The 14,475-nt window shown below is 37.6% G+C and overlaps 1 long non-coding RNA gene across 1 annotated transcript; it reads left to right on the top strand.

Annotated features, from left to right (window-relative positions):
- The first annotated feature begins 11,609 nt into the window (after positions 1-11,609).
- LOC121065621 lies at positions 11,610-14,291 on the top strand. Its single transcript, XR_005817200.1, has 3 exons — positions 11,610-11,971; positions 12,748-12,907; positions 13,021-14,291. It is a non-coding gene; the product is annotated as an uncharacterized LOC121065621 (long non-coding RNA).
- Positions 14,292-14,475: the final 184 nt, after the last annotated feature.

Here is a 14,475-nt window from a genome sequence, read left to right as displayed (position 1 = left end):
CAAAAAATATTTGGTTGAAGTACAACGGTAAATGAAGCACTTCACAGGACCCACTGAATTGATGCCCAATTAGTCAAAATGAGTTAGCATAAAGAGGCACAATTAAAATCATTACCCATGTCAGCAGACAAATCAATATGGCACCTATATAACCAGCTAGTCCCTCTAAATCCATAAAATTAATCAGGGACAAAATGGTTCTTACTTCACCCAAGAGACAGAGTGAATGTTCAGAGCAAATAATTTTGAAATAGCCGGTGTCCAAGCAATTACTCTTCAAGACTGTCAGATGTGATGTGGAGCCACAATTACTTAGCATGCCTTTTTCTTTTCGGTTTTCTTCATCTGTGGCACTCTTGGTTTGTGGGTTGAGTCCTCTAGTGTCCATTTTTCTTTACAGTAATTTCTAGCTTTGTATACAGGTCATAGGCATAATGTCCTTCATACATCAGCTTTTGATCAATTTTGAAAGAAAGATTTTTGTCATTGTGAGATGACAGGATATGCATTTCCAGGTGATACAAAGAAAACTGGGGTTTTGTATCTCTCTAAACTGTAGGGAAAGTTTTTTCATATGCATCAGGAATGCAGTCAGCTGCTAAAGACGCACACAAAAAAGTAAAAACAAAAACAAATAACCCTCTAGGGATGTAAGGGAAATCTTCTGTCTTATGTTCCGCATTTTCAGTGTGTGTCATATTATAATTACCTGCCACTATTTCTGAATGCAGAAGAATTAAGAGGAAACAAAGTCATGTATCATTTGGTTCCCTCTGATTCACTCTGGCTGCTGGGTTAGATAAGCAGGAAAAACAATAAAACGATATCAAATCACCTGCAGCTTTCCCTTTCTAGAGGGCTATATTTTGGTTAGAATCTATAGGTGTAAAATAGAATTCAGGATGAAAGCGTTTTTTTGATTGAAACAGAAAGCCTGAAGAAGTGTTAATTCCAATCAGTATTATAGGAATTAAAGATCTGATCGGTGTAACACTTTAAGGTCTAGAAGCCAACATGTATGAGGAGCAGCTGAAGTCACTTCATTTGTTCAGCCCAGAGCAGAGCAGGCTGAGGGGAGGCCTCATGGCAGCCTGCAGCTCCCTCGCGAGGGGAGCGGAAGGGCAGGCGCTGAGCTCTGCTCTCTGGGGACAGCGACAGGACCCAAGGGAACGGCATGGAGCTGGGACAGGGGAGGGTCAGGCTGGGTGTTAGGAAAAGGTTCTTCACTGGGAAGGTGGTCAGCAACTGGGACAGGCTCCACAGGGCAGTGGTCTCGGCACCGAGCCTGCCAGAGTTTGAGAAGCATTTGGACAGTGCTCTCAGATATAGGGTTGGATTTTTGGGTGGTCCTGTGTGGAGCCAGGAGTTGGACTCCATGATTCTTGTGGGTCCCTTCTAACTCAGGAAGGGTGAACTCCCATGAACGCTCATGTAATGCATGAGCAGTGCCATGTGAGTGCTGGGGTTTGGTCTAGAGGGAGGCCAGAAATGAACTTGCACGAATGAGGTTCAGGGTTTTCCTACCATATCAGGGCATCTGCATTTTCTCCTTTTGCCCCACTTCACCCTCTGCTCCTCCCTAATACTGTCTGGGCTAACAGACACGATGCAGGTTCATATGCAGGAAATACAACCCCTTCTGGGTCAACTGGTGACTTGGTAACTGATGCAACAGGTGACTTGGTAAGAGGGAGATATATGTGTCAGAACAAAGCATTGAGAGGACTCTCAGCAGCATTGCTAGAGGAAAACTCTAACAGTCACTAAGAATGACTCAGACAGAAGGAGTCCTTGCAGTGGGGCTGGACCAAAGGGGATACTGGGAAAAGAAAAAGCAGCAGGTCCCTCTGGATCTTGGGAGTCACAGTCAAACATAAGACAACCACTGTGTATAGAGCTAGGACCCTTTCAGTGCAGAAATTCCTGGCAGCAATGGGTTTCTCTGTTCCTGTTCTCTGTGCAGTTGTAATGTGACTTGCTATCTTTCTCCCAGTCATCAAAGCCACAGGGAGCTTAGAAGATGAGTAAAATAAAATAAAACATTGCCTTCAGTGAAATCTTAATTTTCTGCACACCAACCATAATATCAATCTGGAAAATGTAGGTACTAGGGTTCTTGCTTAGTAGGCTTGAACACAACAAGTTTAACACTGAAGAATTTTAATATTTGTATATACTATTCTTACCAGTGGTTGTGATATCGTGATAGAGGAAGGTGTTTATAAGTACTCAAGTGATTTAGGAATATATGCTCCTTTTTCTTGTTTTTCTCAGTCCTCATCCAAATATTTTTAAAAATCCTGTTCACACTACAGGGAAAAAAAAAAAAAAAAAAAACATCTTTTATGCTACGGAAAAGAAAAGGAAAAAGAAAAGAAAAAAGAAAAGAAAAGAAAAGAAAAGAAAAGAAAAGAAAAGAAAAGAAAAGAAAAGAAAAGGAAAAAAAGAAAAGAAAAGAAAAAAGAAAAAAGAAAAAAGAAAAAAGAAAAAAGAAAAAAGAAAAGAAAGAAAAGAAAAGAAAGAAAAGAAAAGAAAAGAGGTCAACTAAAACCTCCTAAATTATTTAATATTAAAAAAAAAAAAGTCAAAAGTTTTCAAAAGTATTTGATAAAGAAGGTGAATAACTACTGCTTTGTAGGAGCCAATGTAGATACTTGAGGATATTAAGGCATTAGCTTAGGAATTACCTTTCATTTATTGAGAAAATGGATTAAAATTGAAAATCTTACACCAACATTTTTAGTCTAGGAAATGTTGGTGTGTCAAATAGCCTATTTAATAATTTAGCTTCCTTGCTTCTCAGTGATTAAGAGACATTTTCTGAGAGGATAAAGGGTGACAAAATAATAATTTTCATTATACGGAGTGGTCAGTATAGAGGAAATCAGTAGCTCTGAGAAAATCAGTGGATATTTTATTTTATTTATCTGCAACTGTTTCTGACAAGGCAAAATCATACACTTTCATCTCTGTTGTTCATTTTCTCCTGAAGATTAACCATATGACCTTTAAACCTTCAGACTGTGAGAGAGGACAATTTAGCTTAAACTGTAAGGGGAATTAACAAGTTTGTATTCACCATATTTCCAACAGAACAAGTTGTTCAAAGTGGCTTATGCAATTTTTGCTCTAATTTTTGAATCTTCCTGAATTGTATTAATCTCACCTTTTTTTTTTTTTTTTTTTTTTTTTTTTTTTTTTTTTTGACCTTTATTCTCTACCTTGCAGGTTGGAAAAACACCACATTCATATAAATAAATTTTGTACCTGTTGTTTGGCATTGTGTAGACTTTTTACCAAGATTATTCATTGGAAGAAGTAGAAAGCAACATCAGAAACCTCAGTGGCAAACGTAACTATTAACCACAAAAGTGACATGCTGGTGTCTCTCAATGGTGACATTTCAGATAGATCTAAGGTGCCTCACCCCTCCTGCATACTAAGTATATATGCATGAGGATTTACTGCTATACTTCTTTGCTATGTAGTCCCATAGCATGCTTGTGCTAGCTCCAAATTAAATGACTGATATTGAAGACAGTTGCTTTGATGGAAAGAGATAGAATCTAAACCTAGACTGGAAATTTCATTAATGAGAATGAAACAGCTGTCTCAAAAACTCTTGTCTTGTATGTTTTCTGTAAATATTGCCTCCACCCAAGCAGTGAATTGTGGTGATTTAAGGTCTTTAAGAAGAGGATATTAGGGGAAGGAGAAGAGTGGAGCATGAAAGAGAAAGAAGAGAAAACAACCTGAATGAGTTAAAATAAGTATATTCTTCTGGAGAAGTTGTGTATGTCCCTGTAGACTTCTTTTTCTTTGTCTCACTTGTCTTCAAGACATGTATTTTATTGTTCTGTAAGTATTGTTTGGAAACAAACCACTGCATATGGACAATCCCCAGATACCATCTTGTCCGATATCTCTTCTATAGACTGTGTTGATGTATGTGTACATGCATGCATGCATACATACAGACAGACAAACATATATATATATCAGGGACAACCTAGAGACACAAGGTGAAGAGAGATTTTCAGAGGAGGAAAGCACCACAAATTCTCATTGGCTTTCAATGGGAGCTGTCTCAGTATCTACAAATCTTTCTGCAATGAATATGGCTATGCACATTTAACCCTCAAAAACTCCTTCAACTTTTCCATACACCTCTGCATTTGAAATTTCTTCTGCAAAGAAAAATAACCACCTTGGATCTTGAGTTGTGAATACACTGTATAATGGGGTGGTGGGGGGGGGTGGGGGCGGGGAACGACTCACAACATTATGACATTTTGAAGGGAGAATCAGTTCTTCAATAAATTCATTCCCCAAATAAAGAACAATGAGATGTCAATCCCCTGCTGAAGTCTCCAGACACTACCACAAAACAGAAAATGCTTTAATAAAACAAACATTACTGAGATGAGAAAATGAAATTTACTGACCTGCAATGTATTAGTCTTAGATAATATGATCTGACAGATCTTTCCTACCTACTCTTTTAAAGTCAATGAATAATAAATGTTTTTGTAAAGGTAACTATTTTAACTGTCTATATCAGGGCTTCATGAGCATATTAGAAATTCAAAATTATGTTAACTCCCCTAGAGATTTGTTCTTTTTTTTTTTTTTTTCAGCATTATATTAAAAAAATGTATTTGTATTTTTATTCTGCAATAGTCACATTAGCCTTTTTTTTTTTTTTTTTTTTTTTTTTAATCACTGGAAAAATTGACTAATTAGGCACTGAGACATGAGTTCTCTGAGTTTATGCTATAGTCAAAGTTTGAACAGTTTTATTTCCACTAGGTGGAGCATTGTTATCACAGCAGCCTTTTTTTTTTTTTTTTTTTTTTTAAGTTAAAAATGTTAAAAAGATGCTTTTGAAGTCAAGGAAGAGATTTAGCTGGCGAATTTGAATCCAGATCTAGATAAGTTCTTGTGAACTGTGTGAGGGCTGAAGTTTGCAAACTCATGTATTTCAGCTTGATTGGTCTGCTTCCTTATCTTGTGAATTCTGTTTCTCTAGTTCATCATCATCCTTTGAAGGCTTTGATTGTGAAAGAGAATATTTTAAGGCAAAAGATGTGGGAATCTGAGGCTTTTTAGCATTTTTAGGAAAAAAAAAATCAACATGGCTGGTATGGTGCAGATTTCTGTGTCTGAGGGATGGGTTTGCAAGAATTGGAATGAGGTGGCTGTATGGATGTTTTAAGATACTGTATTTTATGACTAGTTTTGTAAAGACATCATGAATTATATGCCATTTTAGTACTAACAGACTCAAAATGGAGTAAAGTCCAAAGCTACAAATTCACTATTGAAGTATGCTTTATTTGACACTTGGGGTAGGATGCAATTGAAACTGGGGGGAAGAGCGAGGGTAGTTCATAGCTGTGCAGGCCAGATGAGGCTTTTCAGCTATTCCAAGCTGTCGGCATTCAGAGACTTAGCAGATCACTGTTAACTTTGTACTCAGAAGCACAACAGCACTAAAAAAAAGTTGCAGCAAATGTGGGACAAAACATTTATGGTTTATCCAGTTATAGCAGTGTCCTGGTTTCATCTAGGACAGAGTTAATTTTCCTCCTAGTAGCTGGTAGGGTGCTATGTTTTGGATTAGGATGAGAAGAGCGCTGATAACATGCTGATGTTTTAATTGTTGTAGAGCAGTGCTTACACCAAACCAAGGACTTTTCAGCTTCTCGCTCTGTCCTGCTAGTGAGCAGGCTAGGGATGCAGCAGGAGCTGGGAGGGGACAGACCCAGGACAGCTGACCCAAACTGGCCAAAGGGGTATTCCATACCATCTGACGTCATGCTGAACAATATATAGGGGTGGCTAGCCGGGGTGGAGGGGGGGGCCGGCTGCTCGGGGATAGGCTGGGCATCGGTCAACGGGTGGTGAGCAATTGCATTGTGCATCACTTATTTCGTACACATTATTATTATTAATACTATTATTATTATTATTGTTATTGTTATTTTCCTGTCTTAATAAACTGTCTTTATCTCAACTCACAGACTTCATTTTCCCATTTCTCTCCCCCATCCCGGAGAGGGAGGGGGGAGGGTGAGCGAACGGCTGTGTGGTGTTTGACTGCCAGCTGGGCTAAACCACAACAAGCAGGAACTGTGTATGGATACTTATGGCTATCACTGTTGACAGATGTCCTCTCATGCTATACACATGCATAGCTAAGACACTAGCCTTAGCTGATATCAGCTGAATACAAGTGGCAAGTGGGGATCAGCCAGTTCTGCTGTCCCTGTAGGCTTGTGCTTTTTTTTTTTTCTTTTTTCTTCCCCCCCCTACCCCCATTATTTTTTTCTTTATTGTTACCTAAGTGTACAACTATTGAAGCCCTTTGCAGCTGTGTATGGCTGTTTAAGTGCACTGAATCATCCTAACATGTAGTTCCACAGGAAGGTACAAATAGGCCTGTGATGTTGTAGTTGGGTCACTGTACAATTTCCAAAGGGATGGATCTGGCCACACAGGGACTTTCAGGTGCCAGAAATTTCAATCAGAAAGGAAGCCTGCAGCAGAAGAGCAGTCAAGAACAGCTGTTTTGTGTTGTGTTGTTAAATAAGCCACTTTGTATGCAGCAGCTGTGAGTGGTAGGCTGTTAGAGGTGGAGTAGGCTGTGTCTGCTTTGCAAGGTAGACAAGAAGTTTTTGTTTGCTAATATTGTGTGTGTATGTGTATATCTATACTGCATAAAAATCTGATTATGTGCAAATAAATGTAAATTAGCCTTGAGCTAATTAGTTCAGGTATCAATGGCGGTTTGGACCTCAGTCTTGGCTAGATGATTAATACACTGTTACTGAGGTGTATATGAAGGTCTGAATTGGTAGAATATTTAAGGCCCTCTTCCTTTTACCTTGTGGCTTTCTAACTTCAACGGAAAGCATGATTTGCTGTAATAATGTCTATTAGAGAATAGTTAGTCATGATCATACTATCCTAAATGTTTGATATAGATTCCAGTGTTAAAACTAGGTGAGTATCCTTTTGTAACTGGATGTATATGGATATTTTTAGGGTAAAAGAATAGTAACGAAATGGTAAGGCGAACACTGATGGGTAGTAATTTTTAAACTCAAGTAATATAATTAATTAATTACATTTTTCCTGCACATTCTTTTGATTGTAGGCAACAGTCAGACAACTTACACCTATGTTATGACTCTGCACAGCACAGATTCATTCTTAGGGATGACTAACTGGATTGTCAGTACTCCTAAAAAGTTGTATTTTAAACACAGCCATGTTTGGGCATCCAACAGTAGAGAAAAGGGTAGATTGCCACCAAAAATGCTTTTATTGAGTTCCATGTGCTTTTCTGGGAGATTCATTTCTACAATTTACCTGTCAGCCTAGCATAATGGAGAGCTATTGAAAAGATGAGAAAATTTTTCAAATGGTTTCTTCAGTTACGGTTTTGTAACTCTCCTAAATTGCAGGAAAATATGTATTATATACTGTGTAAGTAGTAGCTGGAAAAAAAATAAAAATCTATGTATAGATTGAATTCAAAATTAAAGCTTTACCAAATGAGAGAAGCCCAACATGAAGAAGCTTTTCTACAGCTCTCCACAGAATAACAAGGCTGAGAACACACAGCACTCCAGAAGCTTGTTGGATCCCCCTGGCTTTCAAATCAATCACTTTATTAAATCAATAATGTCATTTCTCTTTGTAAGAGACTAATGAATAACACATGATAGGTTAAAGAAATCACTCCCATTTCTGTAGTGAGTCGGGTTCTTGTTAGCATAGTGTTTTTCTTATTATCTAATGATAACTGAGAGCCATTTTGTTTAATGAATTGGAATACAATTAAATCAATAAAATGTTTATAGACATTGTTAATAGAGCACAGTACCTACCACCTATTGAAATGTAATTGGCAAATTAAAACGTGTGAAAGACTAAGATAAAATACATTGACGTTCATTTTGTCTGTGTAATTCCTTAATGTGTCTTAGATCACACAGTCTTTACACGTTCTGTCTGTTAGCAGGACAAAGGGAAAGCCAAAACATATGTTAGCCTATATCATAGAGATGCCATATAAGAAAATGTAAGGTATATTCAAAAGAGGTTAAGTCGAACCCAGTTCTCAGAGACAATGACTCATCAAGTACAAATTTTACTATGAGACTGAAAGATTATATGTTGCCACTGAAAAGGGCTAGGTGTTATTGTTTAAGGTAGACCATACCAGTCTTTCTTGGCTTTACAATATATGACTCTATTGGCTGTTTTAGGCCCTACTCACTGAGTGTAACCTACGTGACAAGTGCAAACAGTGATTTTGTTTGTTTGTTTTACCATCCTGGGCTTTGACAGTGCCCTGCTTCATCCCAGCTCTATGCTTGGAGGATACATTCACTTGTATGTCCAGTTTGTCTCAAAGATACATGAACTAGAACAAGTCCATGAACAAAAAAGAGAATATATTGCTCCAGTAGACGTTCTCCTTGGTATGATGAGGACATGAGCATTTCAGAATACCCCTGAAACATCTCAGTACAAAACTGTGTCTCCATCATTGCTGTCAGTTTCCCCATTCACCCATTATTTATATGAATGCAGTTGTAGCTTTTATTTATTTATTTTTTCTAAGAAAAAGGTTAACTAAGGTCTTTTTCATTTAAAAAAAATCTGGGCATATAATTTCAAAATGTTCATTCTCAAGTTTTTCACATTCCTATTTTCTTTTTTGATCTTAATCTTCATCAGAACTGTTTTCAGCTTTGAGATGATTTCTTCAAAGAGCAGGAGAGATTGCATTTCCCTCTGTGCCACTGGTGAGAGTTCCAGTTTTTCTGGTACATAGTGGAAGTGGTTGATGAGGAAACATATTTTTCTATTAGGTGCTGTTGAGGCTAAGTGATAAGAGTCACAAAAGAGTCTATCTTTATACCTATAATTTGGGAGCAACTTGTGTGGCTTTTCTTTATCTTTTCTTCTGGGGAAGAGAAAAGCTGTTCCTTCTCTTCTCTCTCTCTGTGCCCACTAACCAGTCATTACATTAGAATGTACATTTTATCGATGTCTTAAAATGGATGGCTTGCTATATTTACGATAACATTTATTGCAGGACATAGAGTTCACCACATTTGGAACAAACAATTTAGTTCATCTCGTCCAGTAAGTGGTTGACAGTGGCAGTGAATAACTGATGTCTCAGAGCAAGCATAAAAATAAACAAGATGCTCTCAGCCAATTATGCAGTGCCAAATCTCTGCAGGCGATTAGCTAACACCCTCAAGCATGAAATCTGATTACCTTATTATCATCTTAGCATGCATAGGCATGATTCTTAGCAATACTATTAGTTATCCATTCCTTTTTAGAAGGTAACTATACTGTTTGCCTCAATGAGTTCCCGTGGCAGTGATTTTCACAAACATATTCTGCAAACTTTTCTCCTTGTGATCAGTATTGTTAGCTCAAGTTTAACAGCAAAAACATAAGTTCATATCAAAAATATAGTAGCTGATACTTGAATAGATAGTTTAAATAAATTCTTAGACTGAAAACTCAGACATGCCTTAATTAAAAGTAACAACATAAAGAGTTTTCATTACTAATCACAACCTTAAAAATAACACAGTGTGAAGGTTCTTTTTCAAAAGAGAGAGGAAGAGCCTATCTCTATGCCCTACAAGGAATGAAACTCATGCTTCTTTTAAAATGAATTCTCAGATTCCCATGCCATCACGTGGGACTGAGAGACATGGATTTAAGACAATGATGAAACAGTGTGGGACTTGCAAAATTTTGCAAGTTTATAACAGTGGGTTTATAACAGCTACATAAAAGGGAGGCCATCCTAAGCCACAATGCCCTTTACAAACTTAAATATATTTAGTAGTCTTAAGCAAGCTTGATCGTTTAACCACTGACAGCCCTACCAAAGCAAATAAGACAAGAAAAATGCAATCTGACCAGCTATAGTGTTTCTTCATTTTCTTTCCTCCTCCATTTGGAGGCAAGCAGGGAGGAAAGATAGGCCTTGCAGAACAGCTTATATGAAACTGAGACTTCTGTGTAGTCAAACTTCTTACATTACTCTTGATGAAATCTGCATGTTAGGATATTTAAGAACAGTAAGGATTGTCTGCTTATTGGCTACTTTGTCAGAGTACAACTGTGACTTATCATACCCACTCCAAATCACCCTGCTAACTTCTGCTACGAGTTTGTAATCACACGTGGTTAATTACTATGTTCACAGGTTGCCATATGCTACATCTTCTCCCTTAAATGGCAGAGAAACAGCACTTTACTGTAGATTTTACTGTACTGCATAAATCTGGCATCATTTTCTGCTGTAAAGAAGCAAGGAAGCGTCAGATGTCAGATTTCATATAGTGTTATAAAAGGTTCATGCAGAAAAAGCAGCTGCAAATTAAGCACCTGGTTATAGGAAACTGTATTTTGATTATTGATTTTGCAGGTTTTTGTTGTTTGTTTGTTTGTTTTTTATGTGTCATTTGTTTCTTTGTTGTTGTTTTCCCAGGTGGTTTTCCATGGAAGAACCACTAAGACAGTTCAGAAAATAGGTATGAGAATGAAATAGGAATATCTGTTAGAATTGCAGAGGGAGAGGGAGAATCAGCATGCTGAAGTGAAATCTTCCTCCTCTTTGTACCTGTACTTCACAGGAAAAAAAAAAAAAAAAAAAAAGAGAAGCTCATAAAATCAGTGTTTGCAGTATCTCAGAAATAATGGAGATAGTCCCAGATGACAAGCTGAGGCACATTAAAGAAGAGGGGAAAATGAACACTACATTTCCCTGTTTTAGTTCCTATATATCACTGCTTTCAGCAGCACAAATATTAAAAAAGCAGACACGGTCTTTCTTATTCTTCTGATTCCTGTTCCCAGGACCATATGTATTTCATATTAAAGAGTCATGGATTAAACATAAAAGCAGTCCTGGGTGCTGAAGATTACTACTCTTTCACCTGCATGTGCCAACCCCTGGGATATGGAGTCTTAAATTCCTTTTCACACCTTGCCCCACAGTGAATATTATGTTCTTTTCTGCATAACCAGTTATTTGTTTGGATCATAGTATGGTTTTTTTCTCTCACCTGTCATTACCTGCTATGTGTATATTGTCTGATTTGGTCCCCTCACAGTCTGACAGGGAATATTGCATCCATTACCACAATAAAATTCCAGGCCAGCTTGCAAATTCAGTTTCTATAGAGCTGTCAACTATAAACATGCAACTTTGTCCTTCAGTCCTTTGCAGCTCTGCCTCATATTATAAAGTTTATTTCTGTAGCCTTTGCCTGGAATGTTTTGGATGTTTTTGTTTGTTTGTTTGTTTGGGGGGGGGGGGTTAGATTTCCAGTAAGATAGATGTTGGGGCTTTAGATTCCATTGGGATCATTCCCATTAGACTTAAAGATGAATGCTGCTTGTTGGAAGGATGTTTCAGGACCCTTGGTTTACACATAGGTCCTATTTTTCTAGTCTGGCCACTGCTAGATGACCTAATAGGTAAAATGGGACTTTTGTTTTTTCCAGCAATAGGATCATTTCTCCGTGCCATTCACCGCTCCACTTCAGAGCCTGCTGTATCACAACCTGGATGCTGTCTGGTTCCTCTTCGCTGGAAACCTGCCTGCTTCATTCTCTGGTTGCTATGGAGTCACTCGCTGCCTTTCAATCTCGAGATGTCTGACTTCCTTGGCCACTTCTACCTGCGGCATTTGATTCTCATGTTGATGCCTCTGCTCTCAGCACTGTGACTTGAAGCCCTGTGTCCCAGCTCCTCAGTACTGCTCCTTTCCAGCTTCTGGATCCATGTTTCACTCGTTAGTGTAATGGCGTTATTAGGCAGCACTCAGCCATGTTAGGCTGCAGAGCAAATGTTACAAGGGGACCCTGTTTGAAAGAGATGTGCATTCCTTGGGAGATGAGGCCATGCATTTCTAAGCAAGTAAGGATTTATATAGAAACAGAGGTTTGTTTAAAAAGACTGGGATTTTTTATTTATTTTTTATTTTTTTTCCCCTTGTGATTGGACTCCAGATTAAACAAACAGGGAGATAGGAAGGACTTAACATAATACAGAAGAATAAGTGGGAAAAAAGGGAGTAATTTGAGAAGAAAATTGAAAGCTTATTGTTTTCAGTTCTGTTGCTTTGGTAATTTTCTTCAAGAATGTAAATTCATTTGATTTTTTTTTTTTTCTGAGGGAAGAAATTTCTTTTTAATAAAATTTACACTATGGATTTTTTTTTTTTTTTTTTTTTGTAAATAATGACTCCTCAATACTTCAGTTTATGTCTCCCATACCACATAGTCTCATCTTTCCATTATATTTCATACTTGCACTGAATGGTTTTCATTTGCTAGCTTGCTACTGTAAATGGAATTCATTAATCTGAGGCAAAAGTAATTATAACAAAGAACAAAAAATATCAGATTATTAAGATGATATCTGTCTTTGTTCAGATGGGTTACTTCCATCCATTCATCATCTCATGAAAACACTAAGTTACTTTAGAAGGAATGTGTCCTGAATTTAAATCTGAGGACATATGTAAGAGTATGTTTTGCTCTAAAGAAAAAGAAGCACTCAAGAAAGATGTCTGCAGTATGACTGATATATTAAAGGCTGATTGTCACATGTCTGGGTATTTCACTTCTGTTTCAAAATGTGACTGTCTCATTGACTCAAACTTCACATAAGTGAATTTCACCCCTGTCTAGAGTGCCAAAATGAAGCATGAAGAATGTGAGGATATTCCACAGGCTGTGGTAGCAACTGTTTTCAGTATGGGGCAAGGATCAGTATTTCAGCCTCTACCTTCCAGTGAATGAAAGGGGATTTCCTCCATGGTCCAGCGCAGTGCCCAAGGATTGCCTCCAGGTACCTGTCACCAGATTACTTCGAATTCCCTCCAAATTGGGCAGTGCCCAGTTTCACTTTCCCTTCCATTCCTGAGTGCCACTTTTCAACTTCCCTGCTTCTGTCTCTGACAGATCAGGGAGACATTGCTCAGCAAAGTAGAAAGACAGCTTTGTTTCTCCGGAGTCTTTAAACTCATTGTGCCCAGAGGGAGGTGGGTGGCTTCGCTGCCACCACCTCGGGGCAGAATGAGCAGCACTTGCTGTGGGTCCCTGTTTGCTGTGTTAGAGGCAAGTGTGTGCATGTGTCTGTGCACGTGTCTGTATGCTGACCTGCAAGCTGGCAAATGTTCCCTTTGTTACAGATTCTTTTGGTCACTGGAGTCTCTCTTCACGCCAACCACTACAGCTGAGAAAATCACACACAACATCAGTTTCAGTAATCTTTTTTTTCTTCAGTTTTATTTGGATTGTGAATGAATTGAACATACAAGCATTGCACAAGACTTGTGTTTTTCTTGTACTTGACAGGATTTCAGTAAGCACATGGAATTTTTCATGAACTGCTTGTTTCCTATATTCCATAAAATCTGATGAAAAACACCCCCCCCCAAAAAAAAAAAAAAAAAAAAAAAGTAATTTTCAGTAAACCATAAAAGTAGTTGCTACTTTTGTGAACAGAATTAAAAAAAAAAAAAAAAAAAAAAAAAAAAATCTCACAATCACACTGCTTGAGAGAGCTATTAGGTACCTTTCCATGAATGTGCAGTTCAGTATTTTTACATATCTGTACACAGTTCAACATACTTTACACATTTTATTAATGCCTTTGAAATATTTACCCTTAAAATTATTGCTAAATCCGACTGTGCCAAGCTAACATCTAGATAAACAATTCTTGATATTATTTTGTTGAAAAATTGTACTCCTTTTTCCAGAAGGAAGGGTTGTTTTTACTGCAGAAAGAAAGAGCTCTCTTTCCTGCCACTTGGCTGGGACTAATCTAACATTATAATCCACACGGAATTAAATCCTTTGTAGAAATGTTTATTTATATGGAACAGACTGAGAAAGTCATGCTATGAAGATGAAAGTACTGCACCTACAAGAACATGCTCAAAGGAATATGCATTACAGTGCTAGCAGAGAGTCCCTGGTTTGTCACAGAATTTGCTAGTTCAGCAAAGGATGTGCAATAGCACAGGAAGTAATGTTACCCTTCAAGCTAGCAGGATTATTAACTATCTGTAAATATATATATATAAATCAGCTTCATGTTCAGAACTTATGAGACTAAAAAAGTAAAAATGTAAGTGTTCTTTACTCCAACTTTTTGCTACAATGGTGAGAAAAATATTTCCATTTGATATCGTAGCTGAAATTCTAAATTTCCATGAAGTATTGAAGAGAACAGCAACAACATTAAAATAACAAGAATTGGCTGCGTGGGGTAGATTAAATCATCCAAAACCAAGGTGTTTTTTTGTTTTGTTTTGTTTTTTCTTCCATCAAAGTTCATGTGGTGTTACAAATTCTTCAAGATATGCTACAGATTTAAAGGACTGCAAGAAAAGGGGAAGGGAGGGGAGG

Source organism: Cygnus olor, chromosome 2 (genome assembly GCF_009769625.2).
Source record: "Cygnus olor isolate bCygOlo1 chromosome 2, bCygOlo1.pri.v2, whole genome shotgun sequence".
Lineage (NCBI taxonomy): Eukaryota > Metazoa > Chordata > Aves > Anseriformes > Anatidae > Cygnus > Cygnus olor.
This window is presented reverse-complemented; position numbering and strand designations above follow the sequence as displayed.